Below are 21149 nucleotides of genomic sequence, written 5' to 3'. Positions count from 1 at the left end.
CCCACAGGTTGCAGTGTTCACAATGGCTACCTTGGGCTACAAGAGGAATGGTAGATGTGGAATGCTGAGTGACTGAGGGCACGTGTGCTGAATGTTCAGAAAACATTGGGTTGTAATACTGGGGATGTGACAAAGGAGCAGGAATTTTTGTTTCTGCCTGAGTAGTTTGGACATGAAACGCTGAAAGGCGCTGCTTGAGAGATGTGGCCAGCAGTACCAGTGAAATCCAAGTGTGGGTACCAGAAATGGCAACCAAAAAGGACTTCTCATCAAGATCTATAATTTTCAGACCAATATGGACTCTTGAGCTTTGCTGGCAAACTCAAGAAGCCTATGCCTACCTTCTTCCCTACTTTGTCCTGCATTACATCTATTACCAGTGTTTACATCCATGTGAAATAAGTGAAGCTTCATTTATATCCAATTGCATATCACGTGGTTGGCTTTACCTCCCAGCTCCAAGGTGACAATGGACAAGTCTCCATAATACGGATTGCTTTCACAAAAATAAAACCATTCTTCTTTCTCCTCACCCATCACCTTCCTCATAGTTTCTCCACCTAAAGACTCAAATAGTAAACATGTGCTTTTCTGACTGGGTGAGAAATGTGACATAAAATTTATATTCCATTTTTGTCAAGGTCTGCAGTTTATCTAAATAGTTTGCAATTATCCCCTCAACTTAACACTTCTGGGAAGCTGGAGCTAAGGTTGCATATGCTGCCTGTAATTTAGGAACCTGATAAAAATATAGATAATATTGGTTAAATAAAATGAATCTGAACTGTAAGATATGGGAGGTAAGATTACAGATAAAAATATGCCGGAAAGGACAGAAATGTAGAACCAGCAGAGAATGTAGCTCTCCAGAGTATGTCTTTTAACATGTATTCAATTTAACAGGTACTGTGATCTCCTGCATAGATACACAATATTCAATCTTGTCATATATTATATATCTGGGCAAGTGTAGCATACCTTCATATTTTGCTGGCAGCTTACAACTCCCAGGTTTCAGTTTATGTTACAGACAGTATGTAGCCAGTTCCCAATGAAATCTGATTTAGAAGTCGCCACTGAGGATTGTAAGGAGATTAAATACTTTTAATACTTTTAATATATGGAAGGAGTAATTTAAGTGGGAAGCTGGGGATCTTCGTTTCTTAAATGAAACACAAAAGTCAAGATTTTACCGTAGATACAAGAGTTGGAAGATAGTTTCAGATTGTCCCCTGTGTGTCCTGGGTGGGTGATTTAGGCATTCTTAAATCACATATGTTGCACACTGATACTTCATCTTGTCCCTATACACCAGGTCGGCAAACGTCACTATTTTCATCATTAAAAATTGAAGATGTGGGATGAGACAAAAGCAAACTAAAAGTGGCCAAAATCTCAAACTTTCTGGGGTTTTAGATTTTTTAGTTACCTCATTAAATTTCCCACTAATCCTACTTATTTTAAACTCTGATCTTTCACCATTGTTTTTCACTTTTCAGACATGAACAGTAATTTTTGTACTCAAAAAAAAAAAAAAAAACTTTTTTTTTTTTGGTAATGACTTTTCTGTGGACAAATTTTCATTCTTTTCAAGACTGAATCCGTCATGTGCAACAAACAAACAACCCAACTAAACAACAACAACAGCAACAAAAATCCCAGCACAAAGTCTATTGTAAATATCATGGTGGAACATAAGATCTGTGTGCTGGACACTTAGTTTATCTTCTGTTCTCACTGTCACACTGTCCTAGCAGCACGGTATCCAACTGCCCATCACTGCCATTATAAAAATAAGAAAAATCATGTCATCTTTGCTTTTAGCTTAACCTTCCTCAAAGCTTTAGACATACATGACAAACCACATCCATGCAACTCCGGAATTTTTGATGTCTTTACGAGAAAGGAGAGAAAAAGGAACAAGAAAAGTTGGAGGTTTTCCTCTCTATTCTACTGGCTCCCAAGATACAATGAATCATATTTTCTACTATTACCATTTTGTGCTTTGTTTTTCAGCACACAACGTACATTTTCAAAGAACCATTTCTTCTACTTCTGGAGATGTTACAGTAGCTGATAGTAATTGACAGTACGAAGAATAAAAAAACACAATAATTGCATTCTGACTGCAGAGGGGGGAAAGCACCTGTGGCCTTGTATTGATGGTGTTATTTTGGAGCAAAATCAGACATATTTAGTTCCCAGTCACCTGCCCTGTGTTTCTTCATAGCTGGGGTAAATTTCCTCTCACACACAGGGAGCACAGCAAAAATCTACCTGAGAACAGAGAACGCAGGCTTTTAAATGCCATAGCTGGCAGGAATGGGATTCTTCAGGCTCATAAAAATCAGCAAGAAAACCTCGTTCAGCATCCATAGATTTTTTTCACCTTAGCCAATAAACTTTCACAAAACTAGTAATAGGTATCACTCCTCAATGGGATCATCAGAGAAAAAAAAATGGTAAAATAGAGCTGTGGCAGGTATAGGTGTAAAGAAATAATGTATTTGTCCCTCCCCCCAAAAAACATTGTGTAGGGTTAACCAAGATGATTCACAGATTCATACTGAGTTTGGCAAGTTTACAAAATGTTCTGGGAAGGAGAGAAAAAAGTAATTTCAAAATTCTGATAAGTATTTCAAATTTTCCACAAAACATTTAGGTTTGAAATTTGCCTCCAGGTAGTGTTCTTCAGAACTAAAAAACAGCTCACAAAATTAAAATTAATGTTCTGCTTTGTTATTAAAGAAAAAAAGGCATCCTGAATTTTTAATTTTGCCATCAGAAAAAAAAAAAAAACCAAAAAAACCCAAAAACCAATTTGTATTATCCAAAAATATATTTATTTCAGTATTTTCAATTCAGAAATCAAGACGAAAAATCACCTGTTGGTAAAGTGTCAGTATGATGTTTCAACATGCAGTGACCAGCATTCAGTAACCACAGTGAAGCTCAGTACTGAGAGTACATAGACTTGGCTGAAGTTGACCAGTTTCTTGGTGATGCCATTGCTATACACTGCAAACTCCCATTTGCAGTAATTTATTCTCGTGTCAGCCACCATCACCTCACTCTATCCCTGGGGTTGTGCTTCACACTGAAGGCTGAGAGCAGGAGAGGGATTCTTTTTCCACATCTTTTGTTTTCTCAGTTATGTATTTCTACTTACTGAAGGCTGGAGAAGTGAGCAAATGCAGCTTATGAAGTGTTGAAAAGAAAGAGACATGAATTAAATGACAGCTGGGGCACAAAAGCTAGCTGGGAAAGAGAGGTGTGAAACAGTGACAAAACAGAAGCCATGGATGCGAGACTGGGAAGTTTACATACAAAGGCAATTCATATTGGCCTGTTGAAGCTGGCCTTCACAGAAGAAAGGCACAGAGGCAAAGACGGTGGCAGTACATGGGGAAGATGAACATCCAGAAGGAGCCTGGCATATGCCAACAGCTTCATTCTGCTGATGTGAATTGGAAGCAGAGCTCTGGAGGGCCACTGGCTGCCCTCGTGCCTTCATTCACATACTGTCTCCAGCATACAGGAGCTGAACGGAGAGCATCTTCTCATCCATCTAAAGAGCTTCACTCTTCCCCTGGCCTCTGACCCTCCGGTTCTTCAACTGGTAGGTAACAGGTTGTGACATGAAGTTTGCCCTTCAGTACACATGGCAGTGCCAATTGGCAGCACTCCGTCAGGCAGGGAATGGAGAAGACCAACCAAAAGGTACTGCCCTTTTCACTGATTTTACTCTGTAGGCCTCTAGAAGAACCTGAAAACTAGAGCCTTTGGAGAAAACCCATGGTCTTGGCAGATTTAGAATTTTCCAATTCATGTTGCTTTTGAGTCATAACAAGCCAAAAAAAAATGAAGTAAAAAAAGAAATCAGTTTAAAAGAACACTTCAGTTTCTATATTAATCCAAGAATGCCTCATCCAATCTGCCTCAGATTTTCCAGAAAACTTCTACTCTGACATGAGATCATATATATGAAACGTAAGGCAGTTTGGTCCACAGTTTTCGCAAACCTGGGAGAAAAGATAAATTGTATTTTGAAAAGTATTTTTACATTTGATTGTATTTTGAAAAGGAGAAACGGGGTCTCATCTTTGAAACGAATATCACCTACTTAGGCAAGTCCTGTCACTCCTAACACTTCTATGATTAGAAAAGTTAAAATGAGTATCAAGTGTGTTATTTGGAACTATGTTGCACTGGCAAAGAGAGAATAAAACATGGAGGAGGAGAAGGAGGCAAAAAAAAAAAAAAAAAAAAAAAAAAAACAGGGATGTATGGGGAGATCACAGATATTAAAGAGAAAGGGAGTACAAAAACTTCTGGGCAAGCTGTGTGCAAGGAAGAGCTGGTAAGGAGCTTATGGGGTGCAGTAGGATATCAAGAAGCATAGGGAACCAAAAAATATGGAAAAGAAAGAAGGAAAAAGCTAGGGAGTTGAAGACCCCCATGACAAAAAAGAAAGAAAGTAAAGGCCATCTGAGAGAGGATAGAATAATGGGAGCTGTTTCAGGAGAAGAAAAAGCCATTTTATGCCATTGCTAGCATTATTTGTGCGTGTGAGTGTGTATATATACTTATATAGATGTAAAAGTAGATGAGCTATTCACCTGAGTGGGCTTGGACAAAGCCTGTTGTGAAGGACAGCTCCAGCACACCACTGCACAGTTCCTTTTGTACTGTCGAGAAATGACCATTGCTCTCCCACACTGTACCCACGCAGACACTGTTGAAGAGCAAAGCAGGCACAAAAATGTAATTTGTAACCCGTACTCTCAAGATACTTTAGTAGCAACTTGTACGGCTTGTAACATGCATTATACCCGAACTGTAGAGTTGAGTAAGATCACCCGCTTTTGCTTTCAGCATTCTGAAGGTTATGACTTTAAAGAAATTAAATACTTCAAAATACATAGTGGTACATTAAGGGACACAGTAATATACTGCAGCAAAATAATTCTGAGCTAGAAATCCCGCAACTCCCTCCTTAAACTCCTTTGAATATCTCAGGATTATGGCTCTTATTACATTTTGTCATGATTTCGTTTTTCCTTCGCAAGAAAGAAAATCTCTGTTACTCTTGGAAAGACAAAGGAGGGAACTTGAGGTGTCATACAGCTCACTGCCAGAAGCACATATGAACGCAGCCTATTTGGCAGGCAGAAAATGACTGGCCCTGCCTGTCAGCTGCGTGTGTTTCCTGGTCTTTATTCTCCCTTAGCATTACCACATGTCACAATGTAAGTTACAAAGCATTAACAGCAATTGCAGGCTTTCCACTCAAAACCATACAAAGCAAATCTGCAATTAAGTATTTGTAACAAATTATGAAACCTGAAGATTGCTCATTGCTCCTTCAATCCATGAAAATTTTTGACTTTTCCACTCTTCTAAGGGGGAGGTAATTACTCGGTCTCTTGAAGGGAGAGGCAGGACTATGGATATTTAGGTGATGTTATGTACTAGATGGCAACCATATGGAGAACAAGAAATAGAAGTTTTCTACCCAGCTCTTGGCAAACCTGCAGCAGATCCCACATGACCACAACCAGAAAGAAGTGCTTCACAGAAACGCAACAGCAGAAGTCCTCATCCTTTAAAACACATCGATGGGCGACTGGAACAAACTCTGTAATTGATCTGTGGGCAGACTTTTTATCCTAGCACACAGAAGGAAATCTCTTTTAGCTGTTTAAGCGCTGGCGCCCAGAGGACTGTATTGTCTGAAAGGCAACAGAACACCGGAACGTCACCAAAGCAGGTAATCACACCATGTAATCTTTTAAATATAATTCCCAGCCCCATCTTAAATTTTGCTCAGCTCCCAGTTTCCATTTTTCCTGCTGATGCGTTTCCTCACTCTTTCATTTCTCAGCACACACTTGCTCAGAGCCATCTGTTCTTATGCCAGAGTGGTCACACAGCTTACACACTGCTCTTCTCTGCCCTAGCCACTTGGCCCTGAAGTATGCATAGAGGACATTAGTGCCTTCCTCCTGGTCTTCTCTTGGTTGAGTTAAAAAAAGACAAATCATCTTGGTCTCTAGATGTAAGACAGGCCTTAAATTCACAATCATTCCAGCAGGCATGCATGACAATTATACCTTCAGCCTGTCTTTTGCCAGGTACAAACTGTGTTCTCACAGAGATATCACGCAATGATAGTAAAAGTCAAACTCCATTAGAAATATTCCACTACACTGTATGAGCACACTTGTTATGTCCATAGTCATATCACACTGGCTCTTCATGCCCAACCTGCAACCAAGGAGAAGTCTTCCATTTTAATCTTATCCTCAACAACCTTACCCTTCCATATATATGGAAAAATGTTTGAGACCATCGCTTTTTCTTGCGTGACTTCTGCAGCTATGAAGTCCCCAGGACTGTGCCATCAATGCTTCCTCATTTCTTTGTCAATTACTCAAAACCATCAGATGAGATCCATCCAAACCCAATACACACCTCCCATACTGGGTACCTCATGGAAAGGTGCCCAGCCAGAGTACCTGGTTCCCAAGGGAAATCAGAAATGCAAACTACACTTTAATGCAGTCCATTAATAATGGAATATGACCTTTTTTAAAAAAATCAAAAGATAACGTAATTCAGGGATGTTGAAATTTTATGATTTAGGTGAACATTTCCAAAAAAACCACAATTTTTCTGTGTAAAACTTATTTCTTAAACAAGTATTACCCCACTATTTATTTCTATTCATCACTAAAATTCAAGATGATCAGCTACACGAGACTCAGAGAATCAAATCTAAGGCGAATGTTAACATATTTGTACACTGAATGACACAGGTGACAGTTTGCATAGTCATCAATTAATGAGCAAAAAATCCCCTGCAAAGCGCAGGCTGGATTGCAACCTTGCTACTTGAACAATACTCTCCTTATCAATGATTTGGATTTTATAACCAGGAACAATATCTACTGGTACTAATCCAACTTCCAGTGGATATCTCAGGCCCAAGGCATACCCTGGGACAAAGGAATGCCCTGCACACGTGAAAACATTCTCCAGACAACAGGCTCTATTTTAATGTAAAAATCACTCTTTTGCAATCTAAGACTTTATCCCATCAGAGTACTGTAAAGCCACTCCATTTCAGTATGACACCATTTCATTGTGGAAATAGAAAATATTCTGATAGCAGATCCTGTTGAGAATCTTCTTATGCAGTCAGACCATTACTGCCACCACTTCCACCCAGCAAAGACAACTGCAAAAGGCACAGCTCAGCAGGACAGAAGAGGGTGCTTGCTGATATTGTAGACAAGGAAGGCAGAAAGATCTGAACACCTACCTGTGATGGCACACCTACCTGTACGTCCTTGCTTAGGATTATAACCTCATTCTCTGTCAAAGCAGAATTTAACTTTAAACTTGTTGGAAAAAATTAAGAACAGAGAAAATATCTGTGCCTGTAGCTTTGAGGAGGTTCAGGTTGAGCATCTGAAGACAGCAGTCTTCTATGTTCTCTGTGAGTAATTACACGTATATCAGGATCCATGCTATCAAACTCCTTCCATAGGTTTGAGTACCAACTCTGTGATTTGAAGAACCAGTTCCAGTTCACACATGTAATACTATTCAAAACCTTTCTCCTCCTCATCTTCACCCCTCTCTCATGCTCAAGGATGCAAAACTCATGGAGTTAAGCAGTTTATCCACACATATGTCTATTTTTTCAGTATGGTATTCTCCACTATTGTTAATCTGATTGCCTCACGCTGGGTGAGAATGAGCCACGATTTCATCTTGAATTCAAAACAAAAACTATTACATGAAAACACAGACGTACGGGAGAAAAAAATCATAAATATGTTTTGTCTGTTTAAAAAATGTCAGGATTTTTAATCAAATTTTAAAAACTGACTTTGTGGAGTAATCATGCATTGCAAAACACATTGGGCCAGCTTCTGCAAAATAAAAGCCAAACTAGTTTCACATGAACAGATTGAGTTCTTTTATTTTAATTTCCCATGTTTTGCTTTGTCTTTGCTAGACTATGTCAAAGTGAAAATGCTGTATAAATTATAGACATGATCTATGACGCAGGACAATATTTATAACATGCCTTTAAAGTTATGTAATGTTGAGAACAGAAATGCAATTAAACTAGAGAGGAGAGGAGAGGAAGTTCTGCACACAGCAGAGCGTGCTGTCTCATCCCTTAAACGATGCAGCATGATGGAAACCAATAAATGTTTCTGCAGAGGTAAATGGTTTCTTGTATGATGTATTGATATGGGAGGGATTGATCTCAGAGAAGCATTTTTTCAAAATCTATTTTTCAAATTCATTTGGGGAAAACAATGACATTTTCATTTTCTTTGTAAGAAAAGTATGTGCTATCCTTCCATGTGTTCACAGAAGAGTGCAAGCAAAAGAAGGCATTTGGAAGTTATTGTCTAGTTTGTACTCAATTACTTAGTAAGTTTAAAAAAAAAAAAAAAAATTGTGTTTATACACATGGACATATTTCATAGAAAGACAGAGTGGTCACCACTGGAATGGGCTGCACAGGAAGGTGGTGGAGTCACCGACCCTGGAGGTGTTCAAGAAACCTTTAGATGTTGTGTTGAGGGACATGGTTTAGTGAGAGCTATTGGTGATAGGTGGATGGTTGGACTGGATGATCTTGTAGGTCTTTTCCAACCTTGGTGATTCTATGATACTCTGATTCTCAGAAATGGGAGCCAAAGATGATGGTGGCATCAGCCATTCTCAGAATGTCAGCTGCACCAGATATAGAGGTCTATGTTTTCCTCTGAACAATAGTAGTAATTAATTTCATGATTTCACTTTCACTGTAAAAATATATATGCATGTACACAGCATAGCAACTTAAATATTTATCTCTCACTAGTTTCTGTCATGTTCTGCTCTGCGTAGTTGTTTGTGGTTAATAAGTACAAGGAATGTGCCAATTATTCCTCTGTGAAAAATGCCCATAGGATAGCAGCATATATTCCTTGCCATAAAAATGACCACAGTATAACTTTGCCTTCTAGAATTCCAAAATGAGGGAAGACATATCAAAAGAGCTGACAAAGGCAGACACACAGCCAGGACTGCACAACACCTGTAGCAGCCTGGTTTGAAGACCAGCCAGGCTCTCTCCTGCATGAAGAAACCAGGGCAGTAGCAATGTTAATGATGTGTGAGGTTGGTAAGGGATTTGAGAGAGGAGGAGTGTGTTTGAGTGCACAGTCTCTCCAACAATAAAACACTGCTACCAGGATAATGCACCAACCACTCCAAATAAGACTGCAGTAGTTACACCAGATTGCACAATGTTTTTATACTCTAAAATATATTTTATAGAGATTCCAAAAGACACGTACAAGTTAAACTCAAAGAGCTTACAGGAAGAGAGTAAAACTGAATGTAAAACAAACAAGCAAACAAACAAAAAAAAAACCCTTTAATTATCTTCTTTTTTTTTTTTTTTTTTGGAAACTTTATTTTTTTTTACTAGATAGATGAATGTGTTTTTTCTTCAGGGCTCATGTGAAGACTTAAACCCTTTCTAGGGGAAAAACAGCATTTTCTATTGAGAAATGTTAGCTGGTGTATTTGAAGAGCTGTTGTTTGTGTAACTCATGCTACTATGCCTCTCCAGAATAGCGTTGCCGTTGTAGATAGCTTCTTAATGCCCTGCCACAGTGGTGGACCTGAAGAGACTTACCACGAGAAAGATGCCATGTGAGACTGTGAGATACTAATCTGAGAACAAGAGATAAGAAAGGCATCAAGTAAACAATGCAAATTGACACCTTTACACTGAATATCCCCACTTTTTTTAGGGCATGCTGATTTTTTACTGAAGAACACTGGAAAATGTTTACTGAATTCCCTGGGTAAATGCCAAAATAAATTAAAAAAAAAAAAAAAAGTGACACATTCCATCTAACTCTAGGATGTAAATAAAAACACAGAGTGAAACTAGAGAAAGGACATCCAACTACCGTAATTTGGAAGTGCTTTGTGCTCATTATTATTTCATTTACTTGATTTTCTTTAGGGTTCTTTTGGGAATATGAATTTTGTCTTTCTGTGTATTAGAAGAGGGGAATGAATATGAAGGAAAACACAAATCAAAGCGGACAGGAGAGGAGAGAGCAAAAAACTAGAGTAGAGGAAGGGAATGGATCAGGGATTATTTTCCTCAGGGATCAGTACTGGGACTGGTTTTATTTAACATCTTTATAGGCGACATGGACAGTAGGATCATGAAGTTTGCAGATGACACCAAGCTGAATGGTGTGGCTGACACTCTAAAGGGAAAGGATGCCATTCAAAGGGACCTGAACAGGCTTGAGTGGTGGTTCCATGCCAACCTCATGAAGTTCAATAAAGCCAAGTGCAAGGTCCTGCATGTGGGTCAGAGCAATCCCAAGCACAGATACAGGCTGGGCAGAGAATGGCTTGAGAGTATTCCTGAGGAGAAGAATTTAGAGGTGTCAGTTGATGAAAGAATCAGCATGAGCTGCTAATGTGCTTTGCAATCCAGAAGGTCAACTGTATCCTGGCATCAATAGAAGTGTGAATGGCAGGTTGAGTGATGTGATTCTGCCTCTCTACTCTGCTTTCCTGAGATCCCACCTGGAGTATTGTGTTCAGTTCTTTGGCCCCCAACATAAGAACATTGAGCTGTTGAATAGGATTCAGATGAGGGCTGCAAAGGCTGGAGTACCTCCCCTATGAGGACAGGCTGAGAGAGATGGGGCTTTTCAGCCTAGAGAAGAGAAGGCTCCATGAGGACCTTATAGCAGCCTTCCAGTACCTGAAGGGGGCCTACACAAAAGCTGGGGAGATACTTTTATAAGGGCATATAGTGACAGATAAAAGGAAATGGAAGAGGGTAGATTTAGATTAGATATTAGGAAGAAATTCTTTACTGTGAGGGTGGTGAAACACTGGAACAGGTGCCCAGTGAGGTTTTGGATGTCCCTCCCCGGATGCATTCAAGGCCAAGTTGGATGGGGCTTTGAGCAACCTGGTCTAGCGGGAGGAGTCCCTGCCTATAGCAGGAGGGTTGGAACTAGATGATCTTGAAGGTCTCTTCCAACTGAAACCATTCTATTATATGATTCTATGAAGGAACATGGAGGAAAAGCTGAGAAGGCTATTCAGAGAAGTTATTAACCTCAAAATAATATCCAGCTACAGAGGATTACAGCCAGAAGGCATCACCAAAGGTGACAGAAAAAGCAGTGAGGATCACAGTTGAACTTGGACAAATTCCCTTCTCTGTTACTACATCTTTGGCTGTGTGCTTCCTTTATGTTCCACGGCACAATAGCAGCAGGTGAAGGTGTTACACCAGGCCTTATCAACCTCACAAAGCAAAATAGAAGTGTTCTGGTAAATCTCTGTGTATATGATGTGCAAATGCACTTTCCAGAGAAAGAACTTAACGGATTATTCTCTTCTGTGTTAAATAAAGAAGATACTGGAGGATCCTGGACTGATTTGCAAGACTGGAGAGAGATAAGATCTTGTGTACTAAGGAATGTTTGACAAGATGGAGATTATTGTTTATCACAAACTCAGTAGTGAGAGATCAGTTTCTCGAATATTTTAAAATTTGGTCCCTCTTTGCACTGAGTCTCTCAAATCTGACTGTTACATCTCCTTAACCTTGGCCACATGTCATTCATTCGAAGTAACTCAACATTTTACAGATCTGAGCTTATTCCACTATGCCACAGAGGTTTTAACCATGTTGCAGCAGTGACTTGGAGTGCGAAGTTCAGGGTACTGCTATCTTAGCTGTGTCTCATTGTATTTGCACTGAGAAAGAAGAGGGTGGGCATGACATTGTTGAAGTTTCCATTTTAAATGATTAGAACTGAGAAAAGGAAAAAGGGAAAAGGGAAAAGGAAAAAGGAAAAAGGAAAAAGGAAAAAGGAAAAAGGAAAAAGGAAAAAAGAAAAAGGAAAAAGGAAAAAGGAAAAAGGAAAAAGGAAAAAGGAAAACAAAAAGAGAAAGAAAGAGGAAGAGGAAGAGGATACTATCACAACAAGCACATTTTGAATGAGATAAAAAGTCAACAAATTCTGGCCTCAAAATGCTTAAGCTCAGAAATGGCAATCTAAAATTTTTGCTCTGTGTTTTGAGAAGAATATGTGAACAATTTAGAGAAAAGAAGATCATTTCTGACGAATCTTACATTTTCAGTAAAATCTTATTCTTTTTTTTTACAAAGTAAAGTTTGGATGGAAAATTTTTAGCTGTATGTACTTGCAAATCAGACACATATCACAGTGTAAACTCATCTCTGACTTCACAGTTAAGATAGAAAGACACTTGCATATGTGAGACTTTTGCTGTCCCGTTATTTTGTTCTCTCTGGGTTTCACAGATATCTTCAGACCAACCAGTTGCAATGTGATAATCTTGGACTTGTGTCATGGCACAGATCAAAACACTATGAGGCTATTTTTGTGCAAGCACTCTGAGTAGTTTTATAAACCAGATGGAGAGCATACATGTCAACTGGTGAGCTACATTCTGCCATCCTGCCAAATTTACATTGGTTGGATGTGTTAATAGGGACAGGCCAAACAGACTGGGGGCAATTCATGCCAGATATAGAAGCAAAGGAAATCACAGTCTGCCCCATAGAACTTATGCTACAGACATCACTGACATCACTGGAATGACTGCCATCATTCAGATTAATAATATTGTCTTCATCTGCAGAAGAGACTTTCTTCCTAGAAATAACCTAGCCTACCTGATTTCCATAAGCTACTTAAATCTTAGAATTACGGTAGTCCCCAGGGCAGTCCCTTTCATCTTAATGAATTTCTCTCACATTCCATGCGACACATTTGAGATGCTGCAAACTGGAACCTAGAATATCCCACTGCTGTATAATTCTTTGATCTCCACTCCAGAACAGTGTGTTTGTGCAGCAAAATCACTGTTCTTAACTGGACTGTCTTCAATTAACACATATAGAAGAAAATGTTTAGGTTAAATAAAAGATGGCAATAGGTATTTCACAATCTGTGAAGAGTTTGGCAGTGGGAACGGTTCCACATTTGGATAAACTAGGTGTCACTGCCTGCTCTGCAAAATTGGAATCAATCTGCATCCCCAGAAATTAGTGGAAAATTATAAATGTGTTTAAAATATAATTGCACTACAAAGCTCATACAAAACTCCTGACTCTTGAATCAGGGGACAGAGACACAACAATAGGATCTTATTCTTCTCCTATGGCAGCTCTTCCTAGTACTGTATTCAGCATTTTCCATCAAGTTCTTTTGAAACTGTGAGTTCACTTAGAGCTGATTCTCAGATGATCTCTTTCTACCAGCTGCGCAGGCTGGATCCAAGTTGAAGGAGGGAAGATTTAGGTTGGATGTTAGGGGGAAGTTCTTTACTAGGAGAGTGGTTAGGCCCTGGAATGGGCTGCCCAGGGAGGTTGTGGATGCCCCGTCCTTGGACGTGTTTAAGGCCAGGTTGGACGGGGTCCTGGGCAACCTGATCTGAATGTGTATGTTTGGTGGCCCTGCTAGGCAGGGGGGTTGGAACTACATGATCCTTGAGGTCCCTTCCAACCCGGGTGATTCTGTGATTCTGTGATTCTGTGTGAGTTCTCTGTCAAGGGGGCAGGCAAATCACCAGCAGATGTAGCATAAGTTTCTTCGTGGATTCACAGTACACAACACAAGAAAAAAAAAAAAAAAGATTTTTGTTTACACAACACACAGTTACTTACACTCTCAAAACTCACTGCACCAGGAAACTGCCACAGCTCAAACCTTAATAGCAAAAGAAAATGACTGAATATTTACATGGTTCTCAAGAATGTTCACAGTTGTCAAAGGGAACAATAGCAAACATTCTTTATTTGAGGCTTAATCCACTTTCTAGCTTCATGGGATCCAAATAGGACAGAACCAGGTCGAATCAGTCTCTTTTATCACCCACTCTGCTACAGGATCCTCAAGTCTTTATCTGAAGACTGTTCAATGTCAGGTGGTACACTGGATTTATTGGATGGACAACATCTGACAAGGCCATTGGCTTCCATTTACCTAAATCACAGATGAACTAAAAGTGGAGATTACTCAATATTTTTTTCATCTTCATCATCACTTGCTGAGGTTTGGTAACAATTGTCACTTCCTTAGTGCCTTTCTTCCACAAAGCTCAAAGTACTCTACATAGATGTTACGACCTGTTACTATCAGCCTATCAGTTACTATCAGAAAGGGATGTCAAAAGGGCTGAAGTGACTTGTGGTAAATGTCACACTACGACTGAGCACAGGATTCAAGAAGGAAGCACCTGAATGCTTCTAGTCCTTCATAGCTTTGCAGCCATGCTGGCATTCTCTAGTTAAGTAGCATGTGTCATGACTCTGCCCGCTGTAGGTTGGCATCCAGCCCACTGCTTTCTTCTAATCAGATTCTGGCTTCTCACACTGGGATTGTGGTTGGCTCTCCTTTGAAATGAGATGCTTGAAAATGGTTGACACCTGTAGTCCTCTGGCTCTCGGGAAAAATTGTTAACCTTCAAGAAAAGTCTCGGAGAGGAGGGACTTTCAAGTTTTACAAGATGGTGAAGTTCTCTTTGGTTCCCTTAAGAAGCATTAGCAAAGGTCAGATTAACAAGTCAACACTGAAACTAGATACAAGCAAGACTCCCAAAACTGATGCAGAAAAGAAAAGAGGTGGGTGGGGACTGGGTGTGGAGGAGAAAGGCCCACAACACAACATTGGCTCTGATCCTTTCCCCCTTGTTGGGCCTGGGGCACACTTGATAAGGTGAAGGGAAATTGTAAAATTAGACCTGGCAACCTACACAGAGAGGCCCAGTGCAAGGCCCTTGGCCTGAGGCAAGCTGAGAAAGTTGAGGAATTGTGGGGGAAAGGGGACTTGGCAGGCTAACTTCCTGTGGCTGCATCCAGGGCTAATTAGTTTTCAGTGTTCTGTGTGTGTTTGAATGGAAACGAGCCAGCACTGAGAGGCACGGGGTGAGGAAATCAAAAACACATGCACCAAGAAGGAAGAAAAAAAAAAGAAAAAAGAAAAAAAAAAACCCTGTCCTTTTTAGCTACATTTTCTTCTTCAAGAGGGGATCTCATCATTTTGTTTCATGGGCACTAAATCACCCCAGCTCCCCTGTCTATCACATCTCACATCTGCTTCAGAACTCATTAAACATCAAAAGGCCTGCCCTATCAGTTCTGCTTAGTTAGAAGTCTGAGTTACTAGAATCCTAACCAGGGAAGATTTTGTATGTTTTTAATAATAGCTTAAGGAACTTCTTAGCACCCCATAAATTACTTAATGCAACAAACTCTTCCTGTGGACCAGCAAATGTTTTACAGAGAAGCTGAATGCTGCCTTAACGTGCCTGTGGTCAGCCCAGAGTTACATAGCAACCTGCCTAAGTGAACCTTTAATCCACATTTCAGCTTAGGAATTATTTGCTCACGTATCCTCTCCTGCCGCTATCCCACTCTTATTTTTACTGCCGCTCTAATTTTATATAACTACATTATAACTTGTATTTCCAAAGCATTTTGATCCCTAGAATGCCAAGGCAATTATTAAAATGGCAATCATATTGCTACGGCCCCAATGAAATCTGCCTATCTCTGCCTTTTCCCCTGATCTAAATGCACGTGTACAATGCCCTCCACTACTGCACATGCCAAACAAACAGTTCATGAACGTAATTTATATACAGGAAACACAATGAACGCAGTAATGGCTCCAGTGGGTGTTTGTTATTAAGAGTGCCACAAGAGCTCTTTAAAATGAACTGAGCCTAGACCAAGAGTGATTTTGGAGTGCTAGTTATTCAGACAAAACTAAACCAATTTTCATCAGAACACTCACAAGCTTTTGTCTTCAGTGAAGTTTTTTTCTGTCTAATTTGAAGGTTGTGCCTGCAGCTGTTTTATCACCAGAGCACTTCCGGCTCTCTTTATAGAGTCAGAAAGCATGGCTTTGCACTTTCCCTCACGCTCAGGAGTGACTAAATCACTTTAGCTCACACTTCTTAAGAAATCTGACCAGTGTTTGGATTTGAACATGTGAGTCTCATAGGTGAAATTTCATATGATGATGGGCAAATTAAAGAGAGGTTTCAAACTGAAAAAAATACCTGCAGCCCCAGCTTTAGCAGTCATTCCCATTATGCTGATACCAATAAGCTTTGTCAGCTCGTTGCAACAGTTCCTTCCTCCATTTGAGGGTGGGGGCATATCTACACTTCAGGGAGACTGAGGTTTACAATCAACCTTGATTTCTCAGAGTTTTGTTGAGCCTTGCTAGAGCCCTAAAGCTCAGAACATCTCCCCTCTTAGTTCCTGGGGGTAAGAGAATGACACATTACGGTTAAAAAAGAAAAAAGAAAGAAAGAAGAGAAAGTTAGAAAAAGAATGAATAAAGGATGGTGATCAAAATAGTAAAAAACAGATGTGTTTCTTTTTACTCCCATCTACAAATAATGATGTTCTGGGCTAAAAGTTACGTAAGAATCTCTCTTTCAAAAATATTTTAAATCGCCTAAGTGTATTTTTTTTTCAAAATGTAGAATGTCAACATAAATAAAGGGAAATAAAAAATGAATATCATGAGCTTCAAGCTGTGTTGAACCCAGTTCATCATGGAACATGAGCAGGGATGTGTGTGCATGTCCTTTATGAGGCCATATACCTCCAGTGCCTAATAGTCACCTCAGTGCAGATGAAACAGCCTTAGACATCAGGGATGCTATTAGACCAAGGGTCAAGGAAAAGGAAGTAAATGGCATTTCTAGGATTGATATTGCTTGCCAACATGGTCTGAATACTGTTTACCAATGGAGACATCTCTTCCCAAACACAGCATGCCTGGTTCCTTGCAGTGTAGCAGAGGACAGTCCTGTGGAACACAAAACCAAACCTGCAGTGGGTGTAGCACAATCTGTAAGGGAGCACACAGTCCTTATGTTCACTTATTCTTTACTCAGATGATTCCCAATGTTGTCTGACCAGCTCACAATTCAGGAGAAAATACGGAGTTCATTCCATTATTAGCAAAGAAGTTTCTCAGTCCAGGAACAGTTAGGAGAAAATAAAGCCCAATAAGGCACATCTCATCATTTGGCTTCAATTCAGGTCTGTGTGGTGCTCACTTTAATGACATTGCTGACAGGACAATTTCACAGCTGTCAGAGCTGCCAGCTAAATTCTTAGATGATCCATAGTGTCTGTTCATTGCCTTTCTTTAGAAAGGTATAAGAGGGACCTTTTTGGGGGATAGGCCCCCATAAGAATTCCTCAAGTCACCAGAGGTCCTTCCTGTTCAGAGTATATTTGCTTTTGGTTCTGTAACCCTTCATCCTGACAAGTAATGTTGATTACAACACCAGCTTATAAGAGTATGCCAACGAAAAGCAATCAACCATAGTATTAATCTCTTTTATATTATGTTCTTAAGGTATGATGCACCAAGATAATCAATAAGCTAACTTCCTTATACAAGTCTGATATCCCCTGCTATATGTGATGTTGAGAAGAAATTTAGTCCTTAAGAATTTGCATACGTTTAAGCACAGAGATATTCAATGCCGTACTACTCCAAAACTATTTACTGCACAAATATTTAAATGATAGAGAGGAATCTAGCTCAAAATGGAGACTAAACACATCAGAAAATGATGGCAGTTAATAATGTTTAAACTGAAAAATTCCTTAGCCCCAACTCACTGTCCTTGGGAACTCATGTCATACCATAAATACTACAGAATCACTAGAAGACTGTGCATAACACTAAAAAGAAAGGTAGCTGGAAGGTAAATCATTACATAGGTAAATCTCTCCAAAAGATGGTTAATGATTCACTCCTGATCTGAAGACCACCATTCTCAGTCCTTTTACTAGTGTTCTCTGATAAGACATTCAACAGCTGGAGTCTCCCTCCTGTAAATGTTATTTTCCTTTGTATTCAAGATATGTATCCTGCACCAGTTTAAATTAAGCACCCCTATGGAGGAAATGACAGGTTCGGAGTGAAAGAAGCTCCAGGGAGCATGTGTGCTTTCCCACTCTTTGATTTCCCCCTTCATGTGGAGCTCACACTGCCTTGGGATGATATTTACTCCTAGAGTCAGAGAACATATTTGCTTTCTGTTTTTCATTAAATACAGAGGGTTTCACAAAAGAGGCCATTTTTCATCAAAAATTGTTTTCAAGTGAAAAATGTCTACCAGCTCTGCTTCTGACTCTAAACAATTCCTGGTCTAGGAGCACATCACTGTGACTTTACAGTTCATAGCGTGTGACTCAAGAAATGAGAAGAATGTTTTTAAGTAGTTACCACGACTATAAAAAAAAAAAAAAAAAAAAAAAAAAAAAAAAAGAGTATTTATATCACAGCTAACAGTCCAGCTGGTAGCACGCATGCCATCTGAGACAGCCACAGCATTCACCAGCATCAATCTTACTCCTTTTTCTGATGACGGGCTCTACATTTGCTTTCACTCAGCCTCCTGCTTCCTCTCTCATTTTCTATCACTTAAATAATTGTCAGTAGCATGATATAAACTGAAGGGTTTTTTTACTTTTTTCTGCCTTTCTAGTTTTTCTGCACTTAAAGATGTCCTAGAATAAGGACAGCTGCCTGGGCTGAAGGAGTCAGCTGAACAGAAGGCACTTGAGACTTGACAAAGTCATAAATTTTAAGTGCTTGATCTGCTGTGGTTGATGTACCACACAGGCCATGCGGGCTTGCTCTACGTTTACGTTTCAAGGGGTGAAGTATGTCTTACTTGGGTTCTGAAAACTTTTGTAAGACGTTCTTCATATGTGCTCAAATTCTTTGTGGCTTCATCAAAGAAAAATCTACCCTCTGTTCAAGCAGGCGATTTTCTTTTTATTTTCTTTCTTTTCACCAGAGACTTCCTGTATATCCTTCTTCTAAAATGACATGAATCCCTCCCTCATCAGACCAGTGCATACAGAATATTTGGAGGCAGCTTATATTTAACATTAAAAAAGAAGATTCTATTAGCAGAGATAAGCTCTGATCTGAGCCCTAGATAATGGCCTACCTTTATACCTGCAGAATTCAATAGCAAAACTTATCCTTTAGCCTTAAACTAAACCACTGTCAATTACAGAATTCAGACACAATGATGAAAATGCAAGCACACTGTTAGACTCACTTAAAATTCAGGGGATTCACTTAATAATAGATGTTAATGCTTTCAAGTCTTCATGTATCTTCAGCCTTTACATTTCACCTTCTTCGGTTACAAACACACTTCTCTTATGAACAAAGGATGAAATACACAGCCCTTTCTGCAAAACAAGCCAAAATTTTATCTATTACAAGGCACACAAGTAAATGGTATGAATTAGTATCACAAAGTGAGGCAAAAATGCACAGCGGAAATTCAGCCTCATTTTAGAACACTAATGCTCTCCTTTTCCCTGTTCTGGTACAGAATGTAAAGTAACAAAAATAAAATGACAGCTCTACTCAGAAGACTTGGTAATGCATTGCATGCAGAGCACTGTATAGCTAGCCATTATATGCTGGTAATGCAGCTAGCCATTATATGCTGGTAATGCAGCTAAAGAAGGCATTATTGCCCAGAAAAAGAGACTGGTTGAAGTCATTAGGGATATGGGAAAAATACAACCACCAAGTTATAACTGTGCATCATGATTTCTCTAGAGAGCTAAGAAGAACATAAGACTGCTGTCTCCTCCAATGGAATACATCCAAGGAATGCAGAAGAAATGCTGTCTGACATCTCTAGAGTGAATTCTCCCAGTGAGCAAGACATGAGATACAGAAAGCAGGTGTGCCATTGTAGCATCTCTGTCCCATCTGTCTAAGTAAATATCTGAGAATAAGGATAGCATATTTGTCACCATAATACATGTGCATGCCAGTGTTATTTTCCCAACAACATAAAGCTATATCCTGCTGCTGAAGGAATTTTTAATTTTATTTAGTTTTACTTCTCCTCATCATCTTCTGTTCTTTACCTTCTTTATTTCCATATTGTTTAACATTTCAGTGAAGGAAGAGGTCTTACATTCTATTCACAGAATACCCAGGTCCAATTTGCAGCAGAAAGCAAGTGAATTATACAGAAATTTTACATCATGCCCTCATGCCATTACTTGCAAATCTGACAATTTCACAATACTTCCCATAAATTAATATAAAAACTAGAAACCATATCATTTGATCTCTGAAAACACATAATATTGCCTTTGCTTATCACTGAATTTTTTTCTTCAACTACATCATTGCTCTTGCAATTTGGCAGCACATTCTGTCACTCAGCTGGAAAGAATGTCAGTTTTAGTAAAGAGCTGAAAGGTAAGGAAGAACCTCATCTGCAAGTACTCAGAGATTTGATCTTCTCTGGACCGAAACTATTAAAAATAAATTTCCTGCAAATCAGCAGCATTTGTTTGTGGCCAGGCCAATGTCTTCTGCAGCATATTTTCCTTACCAGTGGCTCCGACCCCCAGACATGTTCACTTCAGCTTTGCAGACTAAAGAGTGTTTGAGTCCTACATTCTGTTGTTGACTGTTAGTGGTTCTTCCTCTGAAGGTAATAATTAAATCTCTGCTTTTCCTCCCACAGAATGAACACATTGTATTTCCATTTTCTTGTCTAGAAAATGACACTGATGATGCCATAAGTTAAACAACAACATAAAAGTTATCAATTTTTGAAATCCTCTGTATTCCTGGGCAGCCATCATACGAAATGCTAGACTTGCTAAGGAAATGTAGTTCAATGATTCATGCTTACTTAATGATTTACTCTTCTTCCTTCTTTTACCTTTGAAAAACATTTTTAAAAATAAAGGCTAATTTTAATCATTGATGTCAATCATCTCTGTATGGATGTACTTAAATCCACTCCAATGCTTTTTCTTTGTTCTGATGTGTTTATAAAAGTCCTTCCCTTATTCTTCTTATGGGAGCAGTGTCCTCTAACATCCTTATCAATGACATAGTGAGATAGAGTGCACTATCAGCAAGTTTACTGACATCACCAATCTGAGTGGTGCAGTTGATACAGTAGAAGGATGAGATGATATTCAGAGAGACCTGGACAAGATCAAAAAGTGAGCACACATG

This window comes from Lagopus leucura, unplaced genomic scaffold (assembly GCF_019238085.1).
Source record: "Lagopus leucura isolate 7727_CA_CO unplaced genomic scaffold, USGS_WTPT01 Super-Scaffold_100001, whole genome shotgun sequence".
Lineage (NCBI taxonomy): Eukaryota > Metazoa > Chordata > Aves > Galliformes > Phasianidae > Lagopus > Lagopus leucura.
The sequence above is the reverse complement of the archived record's forward strand: the minus strand, read 5'-3'. Positions refer to the sequence as shown.